The sequence below is a fragment of the Apodemus sylvaticus genome, chromosome 15, assembly GCF_947179515.1.
Source record: "Apodemus sylvaticus chromosome 15, mApoSyl1.1, whole genome shotgun sequence".
Lineage (NCBI taxonomy): Eukaryota > Metazoa > Chordata > Mammalia > Rodentia > Muridae > Apodemus > Apodemus sylvaticus.
Genome location: NC_067486.1, coordinates 80,973,204 through 80,996,281, shown reverse-complemented (window position 1 = coordinate 80,996,281; position 23,078 = coordinate 80,973,204). Strand labels below are relative to the sequence as shown.

General features: G+C 41.6%; 1 long non-coding RNA gene across 1 annotated transcript; it reads right to left on the bottom strand.

Moving 5' to 3' along the window:
• Nucleotides 1-2,489: 2,489 nt before the first annotated feature.
• On the bottom strand, nt 2,490-15,158 carry LOC127666167 (uncharacterized). Its single transcript, XR_007973556.1, has 4 exons — nt 13,687-15,158; nt 9,606-12,087; nt 9,372-9,496; nt 2,490-2,850 (listed from the first exon to the last, which is right to left on the bottom strand). It is a non-coding gene; the product is annotated as an uncharacterized LOC127666167 (long non-coding RNA).
• Nucleotides 15,159-23,078: the final 7,920 nt, after the last annotated feature.

Sequence of the window (23,078 nt, the reverse complement as noted above, 5' to 3'; positions counted from 1 at the left end):
ACTTCTAAATAATAAATACCTGCCATTGCACATCCTACTTCAGACTCTGATCTTAACCTATCAGTTCCTAATGTCACCCAATCTGGCCACTTCAGAGACTGCTGGCTATGTTTGCATCCTGGGACTAACTCACAACTGCCACTTATAGCTTCTCCAGTGACCCTGTCAAAAAAAAAAAAAAAAAGAAAGAAAGAAAGAAAAGAAAAAAACAACTTCCTTCACCATTCACTGACTACCCTGACCCTGGTGTGCCATGGCTACCTACCTTTTCTATAACACCCTCTTTAGCATGACAAACAGTTTTAATGAACCTGGAACACATTCTATACGGGCACTATGTTCCCTAGACTGCCACAAAACCATAACTCAGATACTTCATCTCTGCCCCAGTGCCCTATAATCCATAACACTTTGATTCTTTGTGGTACTCAGGTCTCTCATCACCTGCCTGCCAGTTGGTCAGGAGTTTGCTTGTTGGTGATTCTCTTCCACAAGTTAGGGGTGATACACAGAGAAGAGCCCCTACCAATCCCAGTCCTACTCAATAGCCACCTGAAATAATAAAACGGTAGTTCAAATCTTGCCTCTCCTGGCTGTTGCAGGAATAACCATGGGTATCACCACTGGAACAGCAGGACTGGCCACCTCCCTAACCTTCTATCATCAGTTCTCTCCCCAGTTTATCCAGGACCTTTAGCAGGTGATACAAACCATACCCACTCTTCAAGGACAGATCAGCTCACTGACTACAGTGGTGCTTCATAACCAAAATGGATTAGATCTTCTTACAGATGAAAAAGGTGGCCTTTGCCTCTTCCTCCAAGAGGAATGTTCCCTCTATGTCAACCAGTTGGCATAGTAAAAAAAACAGCTGGTGCGTGTAGTTTTAAATGCATGTTACTGCCTTAGCTCAGGAGTTGTGACTACACTACCATTCCCTCTGGGCTTAGCTCTAGGATCGGCTGCCACCAGCCCCAACCCTGCCTCTCTACCAGCCCACTCCCGATGCCCTAGAATCTGCTGATAAAGGACAGACAGAGAACTTTATTATTTTAGAACTTGCCTGCTAGGCAGAGTTGCTAGGTGCAGAATCGCCTACCTGGAAAGGCGTGCCCTCATCAATTATTATCTCCATTTCTCCGGTTGCCCTAAACTTAGTAGCCTGAATCAGCTAGCCCCTGTCAACCTTCTTACCCCACCCCAACCACTACCACCCCACCCCACCCCCACCCCCACCCCCACCCATGGTGATGGCCAGCTTCCACTTCCCTACCTTTTCTCTTCCCCTCTAATTTCTACAATACAGCTGTAAAATCATGGGCTGTCTCCATACATCTAAACCCGCCATGCTGGAGCAATGGACGGTCTCAACATTTCCAGCCACCAGACAGAACCAAAGCCTTGCACCCCGTGGCCGGGTGTCCTCCACAGGTACCAGGCCCGCAGCGACACATTCTCACTCTCACCTCCTGTGCCATGTCCTCCTGCACACCTGGTACATCCCCCTGGTAAAAGGCCCAGTTCCTCCTTCCCCTCCTATGTTTTACCTCCTCCACCAGAGGCCTCTGTATCCTCTCTCCCCTCCCTGAATAAACCTCCCATTTGAGAGCATCCTCATGGTATGACGTTAAGGATCCCACCACAAAGATCTAACAGTGTTACTTAGAAGAAATGGAAGTAAATCATATAAAATTACAAAGTCTATTCCTTATAAACTTAGGTTTATTCCAAAAGGCATAAAACTTACTGCAGCCAATTTTAAAAATTAAAGCATCTAGTATGTTGTGTATATGAGGGTGCACATGAGAACACATTACACAGTTGCATTAAAGTAATGGAAACAGGACTGAGGAGATTACTCAGCTCAGTGGGTCAAGTGACCACACAAAAGTGCAGCACAGTGGCTATGTACCCATCGCCCCAATGATGACTGGCAGCTATCTTGAGTTCACCAGTTTAGGCAAACTAGTGGGTTTTGGGTTCAGTGAGGGACATGTCATAAAAATAAAGTGAGATGGCTCAGAGCAATGGCTTGGTAGGTAGAAGTACTGTTCATAAGGTGACAATCTATGCTAAATTCCTGGATCCCACCAGTGGAAAGAACCAACTCCCACCCCCCCTCTCTCTCACACACACACACAGACACACGCACACACACATACTGTACACATACATCATACACACACACACCATATGCATACACACACAGAGAGACTACACATACATCTTATACACACCATATACCATACAAAACATATCATACACATACATAACATGACAATTTAAAAACTGTAAAGTGGAAATATGATTAATAAAGACATTTGGATATCAGCCTTTGCTCTCTCCACATTCCCACACAGGTGAATGTATCTGTGTACATTACACATACACACACACACACACAAAGAGGGGAGGGGAAGAGACAGAATGGAAACATGAAACGCCCTTACTTTACATAATGAAAAGTGTTCTCTGTACCTTTTATTTTTATACTAACAGAATTTTATTGAATACAAGCAGACTGTACAAATATTAAGTGTACAATTGCTAAATATCAACATGATCATGGCATGACACACACCAAAGATGAAACACTTCCACCGTCTCACAAAGTTCCTTATGGCTTTGAGTACTCCACAGAAACCACAGCACTGGCCCCAGAGCTCAGCAGAGAGCCCTGAACATCTGTTCCCTTTATGTCCACCAGGCCCAGGAGGAGACGACATTTTGATAGCAGGGAAGGGCCAGGCAGCTGTCAGAACTCTATTGATTGTTTGCAGACTTCAGCACAGCAGACTTCAGGAGTGTGTCCAGTTTTGGAGAGCAGGGGGGTGCTGATTACTGGAAGTGCTTAGATAAGAGAAAGGACCAATTAATCAGTTTATTAAATGCTTCTCACAGAGTGTAAATTTTTGTTTTTAACAAAACCTCAAATGTTTGATTTTATCCATAAGGACTTGGGAGCCAGATGCTGGGGTAAAAGCCTGCTAGCTCAGAAAGGCAGAGAAAGCATCCAGCTGACCTTCCTTATCAGCAGACCTCCCAAAAAGTTGTGCTCCCTATACTCTCCCCGTCTCTGTCACATTGTTTGTCGCAGAGATAACTAACACACTTTCCTGAACTCCCTTACAACTGAAGCTGGAAAAGGTATTCTGACCTTTTCTATAACCTTTGATAATTCTGATATTGGGTGTGGGGAGCCATCACCTGTCTAATTCCAAATGAAAACCATCAAAGACCTAGAGAATATTAAGAAAATATGTAAAGTATCCAATCTCTCCAAATTTAACAAAACAAAAACCCTGTTTTAGTGCTAGCATTCAGGGTGCTCTGCCCGCATTTCTTAATCTCCAATGGCTTCTCAAATCACTAGAACTTTTTTAAAGTATGTCTTAAGATTTGCTGAGAGAGAGAGAGAGAGAGAGAGAGAGAGAGAGAGAGAGAGAGAGAGAGAATGTGTATAAGAGGAGGTGTCCACAGAAGCCAGAGGTATTGCGGATGAGAGTTAGGGCAGTTGGTTGTAACCCAGTGGATGTGAGTGCTAATAACCAACACCCATCTCTGCCAGATCAGTATGTAGTCTTAATTAAACCTGAGCCATTTCTTCAGGACCTGAACATTAAAATGCAGACTATAGGTAACTCCGCTTAAATTTCTTTCATGTCTGTATATATATATATTCATGAGCTTTCTACAGTGTAGGCTTTCCTGTGTTTTTTTCAAAAAGCCTTTAGTGCTGTTGGTCCGGCCCCACATTCCATCCCTCGCCCTGCTCTCCCATGCCTCGCCCTATTTAATCCTCCAAGTTTCCTATTTCTTTCTCCATAAGACTACTTTGTATTTCCCCTTCCCTTGGAGGTCCTCTTCTCTTCCCTTGTCCCTTCCAAGGTTCCTGTCCTAGCACGTTTTATGTCAACTTGACACAAGCTAAAGTCATCTAAGAAGAGAGAACCTCAATTGGAAAGAAATGCTTCTATAAGATTGGGCTATAGGCAGGCAAGCTTCTAGGGCATTTTCTTAGCTACTGATATATGAGGGAGGCCCACCCCTGGGCTGGGGCTCCTGGATTCTAATAAAAAGCAAGCTGAGCAAACAATGAGAAACATGGCTTCTGCAGCAACTTTTAGGTTCCTGTCTGGTTTCAGCCTTGGTTTCCCTCGATGTATGTGAACCATCTAGGATGGTTCCATTTCCTGACTGTTATGAATAGAGCAGCAGTGAACATGGATGAAAAAATATCTCCGCAGTAAGGTGTAGAGTCCTTTGCATATATGCCTAACTAGACATCATATGACACCAACTAAAACTTCCAGTGCTAGGAATGGGTTCTATCTTGCTAAGTCATTAGTCAAGGAAGTCCTGTGGAGAACACCCTTCAAACTTTACAAGCTACTGCCAAGGTTACTTACTGGTTGACCTCCACAACCTGATGGCAAGGTCCTATTACTGAAGATAACATTGACTGTCAATGAACACAAAGTCAATCTGGTTCTCAAGCTTCACCTCTACTGACTACCATTTCATTGTTCTGGAAGATACCCTGCATGCTATAGGAGGAGAAAGTAGTCATGAAAATCACCCAGCTACAAACCCTAAAACCTACTACGACCTATCTGCAAAATATACTGGTGCAATCGTAGCACAAATTTTATGGGATGTATCACCACTTTTTGTTTGAACTTAAGGCTCATTCCATGAAACAGAACCCACACCTGACACTACTTAAGTGGCTAAAAACCCGGAATTAGATAGATCATGGACCTAAGGGAAATTCTACTATTATTAATCTGCTAAAAACATTAGCAATAAAATTATTTTTAATGATATGTTGCTATACCTATAAATCAGTGTCTTGCTTAGACCCCATCAGAGAATCTTCTTCTTGCAAAGGACAGGAATTAACAGAGACCTACAACTGGACAATGTGCAGAGTGAGAGATTTTGGAGCACTCAGTCCTAAATGTGATGTCTCCCTTTGTCAAACCCCACCCCCACAGATATTTGTGCAGAAGAGGAGGTGGAAAGATTATAAAAATCAGAGGTGGTGGAGGACTCCAAGGAAACAGTGACTTCCAGTCACAAGAGAACTAATGAGTTCAAGCCAGATGGGACCCCAGCGCTGTACGGGGGAAGTGAATGCCAGGTCCCACTCTGAACCAAGTATGTCTGCAATAGATGACGGCTGGGAGAGGAGAAATCAGTTTTCTCCAGCAAAGTGCCACTGGGTATCAGGTACACTCCAGAGCAGTCCACAGCCTAGGCCAGCGCAAAATCTGTTTTCTTAGCTTGCAGGCGATTCCACGAGGCTCCTCCCAGGGATCTAGCAACTGTTTACTTCATCACCTGCCTGGCCAGCTGCAGGTGGAATATAAAAGAACTGTTCACCACCCCAGTTCCCATGTTCTCTGTTCCCACATGTTCTGCTCTCTCTCTCTCTCTCTCTCTCTCTCTCTCTCTCTCTCTCTCTCTCTCTCTCCTCCATTCTGTCTTCTGTCCTCTTCTGTCCCCCCTTCTCTGCCCTTGTGGCAATCTGCCTCTAAACCTTCTCCAGGTCCTCACTCCCCTCACTTCACCCAAATAAGCCTCCCTTGTACCAGGTCTGTTGTGTGGTGTGATTTCTCAGGGGACACCTTGGCATGGGATCTACCACCACCACCTACCATATTATATTTTATACCAATCTTCACATGTTTTTGTAGCAGTAGTACTTGTTGTTGTTGTTGTTGTTGGATTTTTGTTTCATTTAATTTTGTTGAGGATTTTTTCATCTTTGGTGGGGTTTTTGTTTGTTTTTGAAAGAAAGAATACATGAAGTTGGGAGGATACGGTAGGGTGGTAGAGAATAAATGGGGATAGTTGGTGTTAGGGTTCTGTCTAAGCTCCACCCCACAATTACCTGGTAACAGTCAGGTATGCCCCTACCCACAGTTGCCTGGCAACAACCAGGTAGGCCTGGCCTATAAAAGAGGGTGCTAGGCCCCTCCTCTCTTATCTCTTATTTCTCTTGCCTCTCTTCACCTCTCTCTTCTCTGCTCTCTTGGGCTCTCCTCCCCTCTCCCCCTCTCTCTACACAGTCATGGCCGGCCTCCACTTCTCTACTCTCTCCCCCTCTCTGTCTTTCTCTGCCTCCACTACTCCATTAACTCCCATTCTCTGCCCTGAATAAACTCTACTCTATACCATGTCTGTGTGTGTCTGGTCCCTCCGGGGAAGGGATGCCCGGGCATGGGTCCGTCTAGGCACCCCCTTCCCCCACACCGCCATATACCATTCTCTCTAAACCTCTTTCTCTTTTTATGAACATAGCATTTGGGAAGGAGAAACATGATCAACATATATTGTATGAAATTTTCTTGAATAAAAAAATAAAATGCAACAGAGTTGCCTAACTGGTCCAAGTCATCTGGCCTCAGTAGGAGACAATGCACTTAGTCCTGATGAGACTTGATGTGCCATGGTGTGTTGGTAGGGGGGTAGTCCCCTTCTCTAAGGAGAAAGGGAGAAGGGGTGAGACTGGGAGGAGAGGAGAGAGGGGCTACAGATGGCATGTAAAGTGAATGAGTAAGTTAATTAATGAATGAAACATAAAATGCAGATTCCAATTCAATGGGGCAGATATTCTGCATTTCTTTTTTTTGTTTTTTTTAATTCTTTTTTAAATTTTCTATATTCTTTGTTTACATTCCAAAAGCTTTCCCCTTTCCCAGTCCCCCCCCCCATATGTCCCATAAGTCCTCTTCTCTCCATCCATTCCCCTATCTTTCCCCCTCCCTTTTCTCTGTTCTGGTACTCCCCTACAATGCTGGATCAAGCCTTTCCAGGATTAGGGCCCTCTTCTTCCTTCTTCATGGGAATCATTTGATATGCTAATTGCATCTTCAGTATTCAGAGCTTTGGGGCTAATTAATATCCACTTATCAATGATTGCATTCCATGTGTATTCTTTTGTGATTGCATTACCTTGCTTAGGAAGATATTTTCCAGTAACACTAAAAAAAATTAATGCTGTTGATCCTGTTAGCATTCTGTCTAAACCCCACCCCACAGTTACCTGGCAACAGCCAGGTATGCTCTTCCCCCTGGTAACAGCCACATAGGCCTAGCCCACTATCAAACAGGCTGCTTGGCCCCTCCTCTTTCTCTTGCCTCCTACTCTCTTACTCCCAGTTTCTAGCTTGCTTCTCTGTTGCCCTCCTGGGCCCTTCTCTCTCCCTCACCCCCTCTCTCCATATGGTCATGGCTGGCATCTACTTCTCTACTTTCTCCCTCTCTCTGCCTTTCGCTGCCTCTACTACCCTCTTAACCACCACCACCACCACCCCATGCCCTGAATAAACTCTATTCTATATTATTCTATACTATACCTTTGTGTGGCTGGTCCCTCAGGGGTAAGAGATGCCTCAGCATGGGCACGCTGAGGCAACCCCTTCCCCCACACCTCACCACACTCCCAATAGAACATATCTTATTTCCCTTTATCTTTTTATAAAGACATCAGATTCCACCTGGATGGAAGCACACACTGGTTCCTAGTCTCTACACAGGTCTCTACTTTTTCCTGTTGTGTATGAAATTGAGTTCAGCAGAGAAGCTGTTTGAGAGCTGTCTACTAGACTGTTTCTCATATTGCTCAATAAAAATTGTTATATAGATGTACAAAAGTATTTCTGGAAATTGAAGTCTCAGGCAATGTAAGCTTTGTGCCTAACATTGCTTCTGGGCCAGTTTTAGGGTTAACAGCCTGAGGAATCTATCAGACTTAGCTCTGCTTAACACCCTAAGAAGCTTTTCTCATTCTTCCAAGTTACAGCCTCTCCTCATAAGCTAACAAACTGTACAGTTCTCAGTACAAATAATTTTAGTAAACTTAGGGCAAAGATTGATATTTGAATTCAAGACCTAGATTTTGTGTAGTGTATAGTTGAGCACATGCATATTTTAAGTGTGAAAGCAAAGTCTGATTGTGTAGCAAATATATTGTGACACTAGCCTTTGAAAATCTAACCCATGTCCTTTACAAGTACAGAGGCTTGTGCAGAATACAGCATCTGCAGGATGACTCCCATTAGAAACACTGGAGTTTACCAGAGACTTACACTTCTCCTTTTAATAACTCACTCTATTCAAGGAAACAGACTTCAAGTATGAATGAAGAAACTGGAGCAACAGAGGCATGGGTTTAATCTCTTTTCAGGGACCAAAGAGGAATAAATGTAAAGTAAACATTTTCAGAGGAAAAAAAAAGCCTAACAGCAGGGAGGCCCTCCAAGGAACTCAGCAGAGGCCTCCCACAGAGTTTTCCCCTGAAAACAAGAAAGTGCTTCTGCCTTACTAGCCTCCAAGTCTTTGAGAGAGACAGGGAGAGGACTCCTTGGAGCCCATACAGGGAAAATGCTACCCTTCCCACTCACAGCATCAATGTGTTACTAGGTCACATGTCTAACAGGAATCCTTCCAGACAACATGCTTTCCTTTAGCCCATCAAGTTTGTTGTGATCATAAAAAGATAAAGAACTATTAAGATATGTTTTGTGAAATGTGGTGAGGTGTGGGGGAAGGGCATGTCTCAGTGGGCCCATGCTGAGGCATTTCTTACCCCTGAGGGACCAGCTGTACAATGGTTTAGCATAAAATAGAGTTTATTTAGGGCATGGGAAAGGGAGTTAAGAGAGTAGTAGAGGCAGAGAAAGGCAGAGAGGAGGAGAGAGTAGAGAAGTAGAGGCTGGCCATGACCTCTTGGAGAGAGGGGGGAAAAGGAATGGGGGAGAGGGGGAACAAGCAGCAAGAGAGTAAGAGAACAAGAGAGAGAGAGGAGGAGGCAAGCAGCCTCTTTTATAGTGGGCCAGGCCTACCTGGCTGTTGCCAGGTGACTGTGGGAGTAGAGGCCAGACAGAGTACCAACAAAGTTAATCATGTGGATTCTTATTTTCATTATATGAGAGCAATATATTTCATTGCTATTTTATTTCTATTTTTAAATAGAAAGTATACCTGAACAAAAAATTTAAATACTATTTATTCTTTTACCTTGATGAACCAGTTATCACATTGGTAGGTGATATTCAGTATGCATATAGATGTGCACACACATCTGTGCTTTGAAAGTAAGCATTCACAGCTGCAACATACTAACTATCATATGACCTGGCTCTTTCAGCTGATCACCTATTTTTATTGTGAATCTATCTCAACAAATGACTACTTCCAGGATTATAATAGATAATCGGTGCTTCTTTAAAACTTTTTAAAACTCTTTAAGAAGAAACATGGTTGTAAAATAATTCTTTTAATTTAATTCTAAAATTTCTTAGTTAGGCCATTATTCTAGTAGCAATGAGAATAAATGGGAGAAAATGCAAACGCACCATTACCTTTATTTGCCCTATATTCCAGGCTGGTGCAGCTCCCCAAGAAACGATGATAGGCCCTCATCTCTGCCTCTGCTATCCGCACCACTGTGTATGGTAAGTATCTGGGGTCTGCCTCCTCACATTGCCTGCACAGAACAGAGACGGAGTTCCAGGACGAAAGGCCACCTTCTCTGCCCTCCATCCTGCTGTAGGATGCACTCTCTACATTCACAGTTCCCTTAAACCTCCTCCTACCTAATCTCTCTGAAGATCACTCAAGGTCTCTTCTTTGTGAGTTGATCCTGGGGATTAGTGAGTACTGACAGATTAGGCTTCCACAGATTTCCAGAACTCATTTCAAAACAGAAGGGAAGCGGAGGGATGAAGACATCGCATCATGTGATAACAAGTCATAGGTTAAAAAGCAACTAAAATTATTAAATTCAATTTTAAAACATGGAGAAAAATTTGAAAGGATACTCTTTGGAAGAATATTTCTGCCGGGTCAGTTTCACTCAGCTTTTTTTCCAGGCTCTCCAGGCTGCCAAAGCAGAAGCCAACCACTTAGCATTGCTGCCTGCTGCTAAGGGAATTTACCATTTAAGGAGGCCCCAGGCTGACACAGCAAATGGTAAATGTGGCTGCTCCCTAGGAACAGCCACAGAGTATGACATCAGTTTCCAAGTGAGGGATGCTCTGTCCTGCTGTCCTATGCAAGAGCCGCTCTAGAACCACAAGAAAAATGACTTCATGTTGCAGAGCTAAGCTGGACAAAGACGCAGGAAAGAGGCTGCCTTTCCCGATGCATTTTATTCTGTTTTTACGTGATTAATGTTGTGTTCTAGAACATAAAGATTACAAAATGAAACAGCAAATCGTTAAATGAAACGCACATAAATGTCCAAAGGCTCTGCCTATACCTCAGACACCTCAGGGTGGTCTCTGGGTTCTGCAATCTCTGAAAGAATGTTTCCATTGCAGCTTAACCATATAGACTCGGATATGTGTAACTATTAGGTCATTTTTCTTCAGTAAACAATGGTGTTTTATAATTTAGCTGGACAGCTTGCCAACTGTTTCCTAGTATAGCTTTGTAAATGTTAGCCTTTTCAAGATGAGATGAAGAGTATTCAGCACCAACAGGCAGAGGAAACCTTAGAGAAATTTTAACCTCTCCTGTCTCTGTTCACAGACACTGTTAAACCTTGGCAGTGCCAGGCAGCAGCTAGACTGCATTAGGTTCCTTTAAGATAATTAATGTTTTGTGGTGTTTTTATTTATTTACAAGCTTTTTAATAATAAAGTTTATAAACAAGAAAATAAAAATACTATTGAGCATGCACTTTTCTTTACAGGGTGGGGTGGGGTACCAACCACAGTGGGTTGAACATTCCCACATTATGATTATAAGGCTTGTTTATGTACACACTCAATTTTAAAAATGTGTTTCTTTCAAAGGTGGGTATGTGGGCTCTTCTTGCCCTACTGCCCTCTGTGCAGGTTTAGGTCAATTTGCCTAAAAGTTTGTTAATTTTGACTTTCTCAAAGAACCAACTGTTCATTTCATTGAGTCTTTGTAAATTTTTTAGTTGTTGTTTCTAATTAATTGATTTCATCCCTGAATTTAATTTTTTTTTTGCTTATTCTTTGGGGGTGTTATCTCTTCTTGTTTTTCTTGCCCTGGTGGTGCACATAAAGAAGAGCCCGTGGGCTGACCAGCTCAGTTCCAAGATCCAGAGTTCTGAGTTGGCCCACCCCAAAAGCTATATCATCTGTGAATGATTAGGACACAGGAAAGGGCCAGTCCTGCTGATTTAAAGCTGTAGGATCTTCATGACACAGGGCCACAACAAGATAATAGGGTGAAGATCTGATGAGGATCCAATATGGATGGTGTCACAGATGCCAGAGATCTAAAACCAGACCAACGAGTCATTGCCATGAGCATTTGCAAGTGAAGACATATGGACAGAGGCACATACTGTGGAACACACTGTGGCACACTGCAGCTTCTGTGATGAGATGTTTCCTATGCTTTGTTTGTTTGTTTGTTCGTTTGTTTTATTTTGGGGATTGTAAAGGTAAAGGGTGGGTCTGAGCAGACACAGAGGTGAGTGGGACTGGGGTGCATGATGAGAAACTCACAAAGACTCAATAAAAAAATTTTTCCCAGTGGATGACCTAGCTTATTCAAGGATTAGCAAGAGGATGGTAGTAAAGTGTTAGCAGAATAGGTTGTTCTATCAACAGTCACTCTGGTCAGCCTTATATAATTGTGACTGTTGTCAAGATGGAAGCTAGGTACAGGGGCATTTCCAAACTCTTCACCACCCTTGTCCATCGTCAGGGAAAACTAAGGCAGGAAGTAAAAACAAGGACCCAGAGGCAGAAACCGAAACACAGACTGGGGAAATGCTGCTGACTGACTTGCTTTCCAAGGCTTACTCAACTTGTTTTCTTATACCATCCAGCACCATCTGTAAGGGGCGGAGGTGGGGTACCAACCACAGTGGGTTGAACATTCCCACATCAATGTTTAATCAAGAAAATGACACCAGAGACCTTCCTACAGGCCAATCTGATGGAAGAACTTACCTCTTCCTAGGTTACTTTAGTTTGTACGACAGAAACTAAGTAGAACTGTGATGGATAGGGCATAATCAAATCTTACATCTGGTCTATGAAGTTCATTCATTGTCTGCAGATGCTCATGAAGTGTGAATCTTTCCAAGAGTGCCTGTTGTAGAGAACAGAAAATAATCCTTTTTGTTAAGCAAAACACTTGCCCTCCTGTGCTTCTTAAAACCTGTCTCCCCAGTACGAAAGTCTCAGGTTGGTCCACACATTCCTCCAGTCAGTCACACACAGGCATCTGACTGCTCTTTCTTAGTTTTTGTGTTCTGTTACTGAAAATAAAAAAAATAAAGGTGTGGCCTTAGAATTTCATGTCTTCTCTCAAAGCAGTGATGGAATGTGTTGGGCTTAAATGTAGAAGACCAAGGGATGGGGGAAGCAGAATAGACAATGTCTATTCATATGTCTATGAATGAGAGAAAGGGCAAAAGGCAAAACCAGCAATGATGCTGTCCTTACACCCTAAATCAAGCCGCTTTCCCCACTTATCAATGCAGCCCCCGCAAGGAGGGCTTCTTCTTCTTCTGTCAGCCTTGAAGTGGGAATTGTTATCCTCCTTCTCTAAAGCCGTAATGCACTTCTCTTACTAAATCTATTCTCATTGTTTCACTTTGACATTACTGTAAAGAGAATTGTTTTACTGTTGTTCACTGCTAAATGTTCGTGCGAAGTTGATATAGATAATATATAGATCTTGCCTCTGGCAACTTCATTTTTAAAAGTTTCTTAAAGAAGATCTTTAGGACTTTATTGTTAGTAGAAAATACATAGACCAAGTCATCTGTGAGGACAGATGAGCTAATTCCTTCTTATCCAGGGTAGATACCATTAATTTCATGCTTTCTGCTAATTGCTCTGTAGACGTGGTTAATCGGCATTGCCCCTTGCTCCTATCTAAAAGTAAAAATATTCAGCCATTCATAGTATTCATTCATAGTAACCACTATGCTAGTTGTGGGTTTTCATACCTATTCCCCTGACTGAGGAAACATGCTTCTATTTTAGCTGATTATGTGGTTTTTCTTTTACTATTGCTTTTAATCATGAAGGCTCTTAAATTTTATCAAATGCTTTTTTTGCATCTTCTAACAAATTTATGTAGATTTATGCCTTCACACTAATTCATTGCCTGATTTTCTATATTAAACCAACTCAGCATTCCTAAAATAAATCCCATTTTCTCATTGTAAATAGATATTGAATTTGATGCTATGATTTGATGCTATACTCTCTGTAAATGATATTGAATTTGATGCTATGATTATATTACGGCTATTTCTAATATATTCTTTATTTTTATATATTGTCTATATTTATAAGAGATATTGGTCTGCAGGTTTATTGTATATCATTGTCTGGTTTGGAGATTAGGATAATACAGAGAATGATTTAGTGACTATTCCTGCCTCTTCTCTTTGTTATTGTTGGTGGTGGTTTATATACAATTGCTACTTATTCATCTTTAAATATTTGTTAGAATTCTTCAGTAAAGTCTCCCATTTCTGAGCTTTTCTGTTTTTGTTTGTTTGTCTGTTTGCTTGCTTGCTTGTGATTTTTGTTTTTAAATTAGTAATTCAGTTTCTTTACCCATTATATTTCTGTTTAGATCTCATCTTCTTCCATCAATATCATAGTACATCTTCTCCTACTATACAGAATACCACACACTGAGTAATTAATATTAAAGTTTGATTTGGCTTACACTTCTGGAGTCTTAGAAGACCAGGATTCAGGTCTGGTGAAGACTTTCTTCTTTAGTTATCTCATGACACAATGGGGGGAAAAAAGGAAGTGATCAAACTGACAGTCTCATGCCCTTGTACATCAAATTAATGTATTCATGACAATGAATACATTATGACCTGAACACCTCCATCAGACCACACCTCCATCAGACCACACCTCCATCAGATCACACCTCCATCAGACCATACCTTCAACAGACCACACCTTCAACAGACCACACCTCCATCAGACCACACCTGCATCAGATCACACCTCCATCAGACCACACCTCCATCAAACCATACCTTCAACAGACCACACCTTCAACAGACCACACCTCCATCAGACCACACCTCCATCAGACCACACTTCCATCAGACCACACCTCTATCAGGCCACACACACTCCCCTCTAGAAACTCAGATTCCAAGACCTGCTGTGGGGCACACATTCAAACCTTTTGAGTCTAATTCTTTCACTTGTAAGATGGAACTAAAAACAATGTGTGTCCCATCTCCTTCACAGTTAATGAGATTACAAGCAGATGTTTCAAAGCACACAAATACCACTGGAAGTTCCTAAGGATCCAATACTATAGCAAGGGTATTAGCCATAATCATGCAATTTTGTAAGGATTCTCCATAATGATTAAACAATAACAATTTCCAAAACCAAAGTAATTTGTTTTCTAAAACTGAAGTAGCCTGTATTACATTAGTACATTCTTGTCCTCTCCACATTCTGGTCCCAGTAAAGCTGGCCCCAAGAGATGTTTATCTACTACCTGTCATTCTCTAACTCACCATTCCCTATTTACTCTCAGCAACAGTAAATCTTGAGCCAGAAAAAAAAAGGAACTCCCAATCTCTGATCCTCTCTCTTTTCCTACCCCATAACTTTTTCCTACTCCAGCTCCTAAACAGATAATAGATTCTGATTCTTAAACCAGAGACCCCTCTGTGGGGATTTCTCTCAAATAAAATCCTGTATTGTCATTGAGTCAAGTCACATGTTGCCAGTCTGTCTTTCCTCCTAGATGACCTTACAGAACACATATGTAAATAGTCTATAGTACTATTTATGAAAGAATGGAAGGAATGGGGTTAGACCAGAAAATACTTAGTTCAGGTTTCACAGCCTGATGTTTGAGAAGGAATACTGCCAACCGCTGTTCAAGAGTATCTTATATCTACAGAACTTGGAGGGGCCTTAGTAATTATCCAAGCCAATTTCCCAATTTAACAGATAACAAACTGCACTCTAAGAAAGGTCCACATGCCTGCCCCAGGACTTGTGGCAAACAGTATGGCTGATCACTTAAATAGCTGCACAGTTAGAATTCAGATGGTGTTTCAATCCACCAATTATTTTTATATAAAGTATTTTATTATTTATTTATTTATTTATTTATTTATTTATTTATTTATTTATTTAATGTATATGAGTACATTGTAGCTATCTTCAGACACACAAGAAGAGGACTTTGGACCCCATTGCAGATAGTTGTGAGCCACCTTGTGGTTGCTGGGCGTTTAGGAAGAGCAGTCAGTGCTCTTAACTTCTGAGCCATCTCTCCAGTCCTTACATAAAGTCTTAGATCTGGGTGAAGAACCCCAAATTTTAATTTTTAACTTGCCATTATGTCCAAGCAGGGCCACAAATCTAGATGGTCATAGCCCATTCTGTCATTTCCTAATATTGCAATTTATTTTTTAATGTAAATGATTTTAGTAAATGTTTATAACAAGTTATTTTGATGATGTTCCTGTCTTCTACACTACAATTATTTTTCTATTTTTTATTAGATATTTTCTTTATTAACATTTCAAATGTTATCCCTTTTCCTGATTTTCCCTCCAAAAATTCCCTAACCCATCTCCCCTCCCCTGCTGACCAATCCACCCACTCCTGCTTCCCTGTGCTAGCATTCCCCTATACTGGGGCATGGAACTTTCTCATGACCAAGGGCCTTTCCTCCCTTTGATGTCCAACAACACCATCCTCTGCTACATATGCAGATGGAGCCATGAGTCCTTCCATGTGTACTCTTTAGTTGGTGGTTTAGTCCCTGGGAGCTCTGGGGCTACTGGCTGGTTCATTCTTGTTGTTCCTCCTATGTGGTTACAAACCCCTTCAGCTCCTTGGGTCCTTCCTCTAGCTCCTCCATTGAGGACCCTGTGCTCAGTTCAATGGCTGGCTGAGAGCATCTCTCTATATATTTGTCAAGCACTGGCAGAGCCACTCAGGACATCAGTCTTCTGTCAGAAAGTTTTTGATCTTAGCCATTCTGACTGGTTTGAGGTGGAATCTCAGAGTTGTTTTAATTTGCATTTTCTTGATTACTAAAGATGTTAAACATTTCTTTATGTGTTTCTCAGTCATTCAGTATTCCTCAGTTGAGAATTCTTTGTTTAGCTCTGTAGCCCATTTTTTTAATAGGGTTATTTGGTTCTCTGGAGTCTAACTTCTTGAGTTTTTTGTATATATCGAATATTAGCCCCCTTTGTTGGTTGCCATTTTGTGCTGCTGACAGTGTCTTTTGCCTTACAGAACCTTTGCAATTTTATGAGGTCCTATTTGTCAATTCTTGATCTTAGAGCACTAGTTATTGGTGTTCTGTTCAGGAAATTTTCCCCTGTGCCCATGTATTCAAGGTGTTTCCCCACTTTCTTTTCTATTACGATCAGTGTATCTGGTTTTATGTGGAGGTCTTTGATCCATGTGGGCTTAACCTTTGTACAAGTAGATAAGAATGGATCAATTTGCATTCTTCTGCATGCTAACCACAAGTTGAACCAGCACCATTTGTTGAAAAGGCTATATTTTCTACAGGCCTGAGAGCACAGATAGGACCACCCCTGCTGCTCAGAGGAATCTGTCTGGAACCCTCCAGCAGGAGTTCTGTGGTTTCTGTCTCCAGCTGGGGACCAATCTCTGCCACAGAGTGAAATATCCAGGTAGCACAGGGAGACAGCTAACCTCCCAGGAGTGAGGAGAGGCCTGAGGACACAGAGCTGACCCTGGGCCACAGAGCTACATACACAAACACCACTACAGGAAAGCTGGTCTGCCAGGAGTGCCTACATACCTGTGTGCACAGAGAGAATGGGCTTTCTAAGAGTACAGATAGACACACTTACAGTCACAGTCAGATACAGAAAAACCAACTAACACCAGAGATAACCAGATCACACAGGCAAACACAAGAACATTACTAACAGAAACCAAGGCAACATGGCACCAACTGAACCCAGTTCTCCCACAACAACAAGTCCTGGATACCACAACTCACCGGAACAGTAAGATCTGGATTTAAAATCACATCTCATGATGCTGATATAGGACTTTAAGAAGGACATAAATAACTCCCCTAAAGAAATACAGGAGAACATGGGTCAACAGGTAGAACCCCTTAAAGAGGAAACACAAAAATTCCTTAAAGAAATACAGGAGAACATGGGTCAATAGGTAGAAGCCCTTAAAAAGGAAACACAAAAATCCCTTAAAGAATTACAGGAAAACACAAACAAACAAGTGAAGAAACTGAACAAAATCAACCAGGATCTAAACATTGAAGTCAAAACAACAAAAAAATCACAAAGGGAGACAACTCTGGAGATAGAAAACCTTGGAAAGAAATCAGGAGTCATAGATGCAAGTATCAACAACAGAATACAAGAGAGAGAAAAAAGAATCTCAGGTGCAGAAGATTCCATTAGAAAACATTGACTCAACAGTCAAAGAAAATGGTTTCTCTTTTCCCACCAACTTCCTCCCAGTTCCTCCTCACTTCCTCAGTTACTCAAATCCAAATCTATTTTTCTCTCTTTCATTACAATCCAACTTTCTTTTTTTTTTTTATTATTCGATATAATTTATTTACATTTCAAATGATTTCCCCTTTTCTAGCCCCCCCACTCCCCGAAAGTCCCGCAAGCCCCCTTCTCTTCCCCTGTCCTCCCACCCACCCCTTCCCACTTCCCCGTTCTGGTTTTGCTGAATACTGTTTCACTGAGTCTTTCCAGAACCAGGGGTCACTCCTCCTTTCTTCTTGTACCTCATTTGATGTGTGGATTATGTTTTGGGTATTCCAGTTTTCTAGGTTAATATCCACTTATTAGTGAGTGCATACCATGATTCACCTTTTGAGTCTGGGTTACCTCACTGAGTATGATATTCTCTAGCTCCATCCATTTGCCTAAGAATTTCATGAATTCATTGTTTCTAATGGCTGAATAGTACTCCATTGTGTAGATATACCACATTTTTTGCATCCACTCTTCTGTTGAGGGATACCTGGGTTCTTTCCAGCATCTGGCAATTACAAATAGGGCTGCTATGAACATAGTAGAACATGTATCCTTATTACATGGTGGGGAGTCTTCTGGGTATATGCCCAGGAGTGGTATAGCAGGATCTTCTGGAAGTAAGGTGCCCAGTTTTCGGAGGAACCGCCAGACTGATTTCCAGAGTGGTTGTACCAATTTGCAACCCCACCAGCAGTGGAGGAGTGTTCCTCTTTCTCCACACCCTCTCCAACACCTGCTGTCTCCTGAATTTTTAATCTTAGCCATTCTGACTGGTGTAAGATGAAATCTTAGGGTTGTTTTGATTTGCATTTCCCTAATGACTAATGAAGTTGAGCATTTTTTAAGATGCTTCTCCGCCATCCAAAGTTCTTCAGGTGAGAATTCTTTGTTTAACTCTGTACCCCATTTTTTAATAGGGTTGTTTGGTTTTCTGGAGTCTAACTTCTTGAGTTCTTTATATATATTGGATATTAGCCCTCTATCTGATGTAGGATTGGTGAAGATCTTTTCCCAATTTGTTGGTTGCCGACAATCCAACTTTCTAAACTAATAATAATAATAATAATAATAAAGATATAGAATTAAAACAAACAAACTAAAATGGAACAAACAAATAGAACAAAGAAAACTTATAAAAACAAGATTGAAAACTATAATATATAAGCAAAAGATTTATGTGGTAAAAACAAACTAACAAAAAATACGCAGACAAATCATCCTGGAGTAGGGGGAACCCTCTCCCCAAAACCCCTGAATTTGTTCCATGTTGGCCATCGAATCAGGGCATGGAGCCTGCCCTTAAATATGGTTTGTTTCTTTAAGGCATTCCATCCCTGCCAGCTCTCTTATAATCTTTTTGTCTTCTCTTTTCAGAGTTCTCTGAACCCTGAGAGGAGGATTTGAGGGAGTCATCCTATTTTATTCTAAGGCCTCTCTTTCCTGTACATTGTCCAGTTCTGAGTCTCTGTTCCTGTCTACTACAGAAGAAAGCTCCTCTGATGATGGCTGACGAGGGTGCTGTTCTATGGGTATTGCAGACTGTCATTAGGAGTCATTTTATTGCTACACTCCCTTAGCATATGAGTGGTATTTGGTTTTCTCCTGGGTCCAATGGCCTATCTCATCTCAGGTTCTGGGCAACCTAGACAATGTCAGACAGAAGTTCCATTTTATGGAGTTGGCTTTAACTAAAATTAGATAGTGGTTGGTTATTGTCCCATTATTGCAATAGTGTATCTTGCAGACACGTCACCATTGTAAACAGCAGCATTTGTAGCTGGGCTGGGAGTTACCTTTCTCCTCTGATAGTATGCAGAGTACCTTCCAGTGCCATGAGCAGCAGTCAGGAGAGAAGAAGAGTCTAGATAGGCACCAGCCTGACTTCTCCATGTTCGATGAACTGTGTAGGCGTTGTCTTTAGCAATAAGGTCTTACATCTATTTGTGGGGGATGGGATAGGGGGTTTCTGGAGGGGAGACCTGGAAAGGGGATAACATTTGAAACATAAATAAAGAAAATATCCAACAAATAGGAAAAATTTTTTACAAAAAAATTAAACAGTTGTATATATGTAAACATAAATAAAAATAAAAATAAAAAAATAAAAATAAAAAATTGCCTGGCCTCTTTGGGCTTTGTAGAGGTTTCTTATGGAGGTTCATCAGAAAGTTCTGATGACTCTGGGCAATATAGCAACAGACAGAGAGCAGAGTGAGCAGAGATCCCCTAACCTGTCTCCTTAGCATCACAGTTCAGGAGTTTGGGAGTTTCTGTTGTACCTCCTTCCTTGCTGCTGGCTGAAGGACAGCACAACTTCCCATCCTCATCACCCGCCACCGTGGTCAGAAGTGGTAACCAATGGCTCACAACTAATAAAATAAAAATAAAAAATAAAAGATCTGTTTTGTGGCTTCCCTTTCCCCTATCAGAGGCAAGAGCCCACAGGTTCGCCAGCGCCAGTGTCATTGGGCCTGCCTGTCACTGACTGCCTAATAAGGAACTTGAGGGAAGAAGACCTGCCAAGACAGGCTTGAACCTCCTCTGCAGGAGCTGTTACAGGGTCACGTGAGGGCAGGATGAGACGAAGCTAGTCATTATGCCCTCACCCTTCATTAGGACAGCACAAAGAAAAAGTTTCATTTACTAGTAGAAGTGGTGACTGGCCAGTTGCCAGGTGAGCAGGAATCAGGGAAGAGCAGGTGCATTCTCTTCTTTAAAGGCAACTCATAAGGAACAATATTTAATTGGGGCTGGCTTATAGGTTCTGAGGTTTAGTCCATTATCATCAAGGTAGGAAGCATGGCAGCATCCAGGCAAACATGGCACTGAAGGAGCTGAGAGTTCTACATCTTGTTCCAGAGGCAAACAGGAGAAGACTGGCTCCCAAGCGGTTAAGAGGAGGGTCTCATTGAACAGTGACACACTCCCTCCAAGGCCACATCTTCTGTAACAAGGCCATGCCTCCTAATAGTGCCACTCCCTGGGCCAAGCATATTCAAACCACCACACTGGTATAAACAAGCCTACTACCCTACTAGTCATATAAAACTATAGCACAAATAATTATACATGGTACATAGTGCAGTACTCATTTCATAATGATAATGATCATAAATAACTATATTATTAGTTTATGTATAGGCTACATTATATATTTTTGTATAGGCTTGTGTTCATTTTTTTCTGTTGTTTTGATAACATATTTACAAAGCAATCTAAAGTAGAAAGGATTTATTCTGAGCTACAGTTCTAGAGGGGATGCCCATCATGGCAAGGGCAGTGTGGTAGCAGAACCATGAATCCAGGCCATCATTACATTTCTCTAGCAATGTAGATGTAGACAGAGAGCAGGAAGTAGGGTCAGTCTATAAAATCTCAAAGCCTGCCATGGGTGACATATTTCCCCAGCAAGACTCCACCACCTAAGGTTCCACGGCCTTCTCAACATCACTACTCTTTGAGTACCAAGTGTTCAAACACATGAGTCTATGATGGACATTTCACATCCAAACAACATTCCTCCTATGGCCCCCTAGGTTCATATCCTGCTTAGAGTACAAAATGCATTTAGTACAGCTTCAAACGTCTCCATAGTCTTTGACAGTCCCGGTACTGTTCAAAGGTTCAAAGTCCAATGCCTCTTCTGAGACTAAAAACAATCTCTTAACTGTGATAAATTACATGTCTAACACATACTATCACAGAGTATACACTTCTATTGCCAAAGGGAGGGGTGAGGGCATAGAAAGCACAGGACTGAAATCACAAGGCAAACCTCAAATCCTGAAGTCCCATGTGTGACACCTGGGGCTTCAATTCAAAGGGTGTAGGTGATGTCACCACTCCAGCTTGGCTACCTATAAACACATCTCTCTCCCTTGGAATTATTCCATTCCTTGAATATAGAACTTTTTAGCAGATATCTCACAATAACGGCATCTCCAACATCATGGGGTATCTATGGCAACCATGGCTTCACCTTCACAGCTTTATACAATGGACTCTTAGGGCCTCCTTACAAAGACTCAAGCTACCACATACTGCATGATTTCAGCAAATCTCTCAAACAATGGAGGAAGAATCCAGGACAACTTTTAATCTTGTAACTTTTCTATTTCCAAAACCAAGTAGATGACATGGTCAAGTTCTGCTGACAACTCAGGATGGAGACTGCTGTCCTCTTGGATGACAGCATCAGCAGCTTCTGTGTGCTGAAGCTGGGGAAGAACGCTTCCCTAGGCAATTGCTTTCTGGGAACAATTACACTCTCTCCTTTCCTGAGTTGAAGCCTGTGTGGGTGAGGTCTTGCCTTCAGGGCAGTGCAGAATGAGAATCTTCTCTTTAATGTAGCTAATCTCTTTAATGATTACAGCCCCTCCCTTTTCAGCACATTCCTTGACTTCAATTTTAAATTCACTACTGCTTTCCTCTGCAAGCTTTGTTTATTTGTTTGTTTACCTTATTCTGCCCTACTTGGTGCTCTTTTTCATTATTTGCCTATGGAAGTATAATCAGCAACAATAGTTCCACAGACTCAATGTTATGACATCCTGAAATTTCAACCATCAAACGAATTAGTTATTACTGAAATTTTCTGTTTTATGCAAATTCTCAGGACATAAGTACAATACAGCCAGATTCATTGGAAATATTTAATTAAAATGGACCCTAGCCCAGCACCTGTTAGAGATCCTGCTCTTCTCTGAAACCTCATGAACCAGTTCACCAAGCTCTGAAGTTTTCTTACCTTTCAAGTCTATGCCGGACATTTCTGCCTCCCAATAGAAAGACCCAATAAGGGCTGGAGAGATGGCTCAGTGGTTAAGAGCACTGACTGTTCTTCCAAAGGTCCTGAGTTCAAATCCCAACAACCACACAGTGGCTCACAACCATCCGTAATGATCTGAAGACAGCTACAGTGTACTTACATAAAATAATAAATAAATCTTTTTTTTTATAAAAAGACCCAATAAGCTCTGTTCACATCTTTCAAGTGTTTTTTAAGCTGCAAGTTTCAAAATGTTTCACAAACTTGCCATGAATCAGCTCCAAAGTCAGGTTTATCACCTCAGTGACCCTATTTCTGGAACCAATTTCTGTGTTATTTTCTTTTCTGTTGTCATGATAAAATACCCTGACAAAAGACACGTATTTTGTCTTACAATTCCTGAGGGAATAAAATCCATCACGAAAACAAGGCACGATTGCACAAGAATGAGGTTCATCTGTCACACTACATTATCAGGAAGTGGGGTCACCCTCAAGGATGCACTTTATTTCAGCAAGGATCCACCTCATAAATGTGCCATAGCCTTCTGTAAACCAAGGTTGGTTTATATGTGTTAGGCCTTAACCAAAAACATTTAAAATTAAAATGTAAAAACAGAACAAATGCTTATAGAATAAGTATATTTAAAAAGAACTTTTGTGTAACTCTGCTATGTATTTGTATTTTAAGCTAAGTGATGTTAGGCGGCAGACATGGGACAAGAGCCCATGTTTAACACACCAAAGCGGACCTGGCCTTCAGGTTCTCCCAGCATCCCTCAGTCCCTACCTG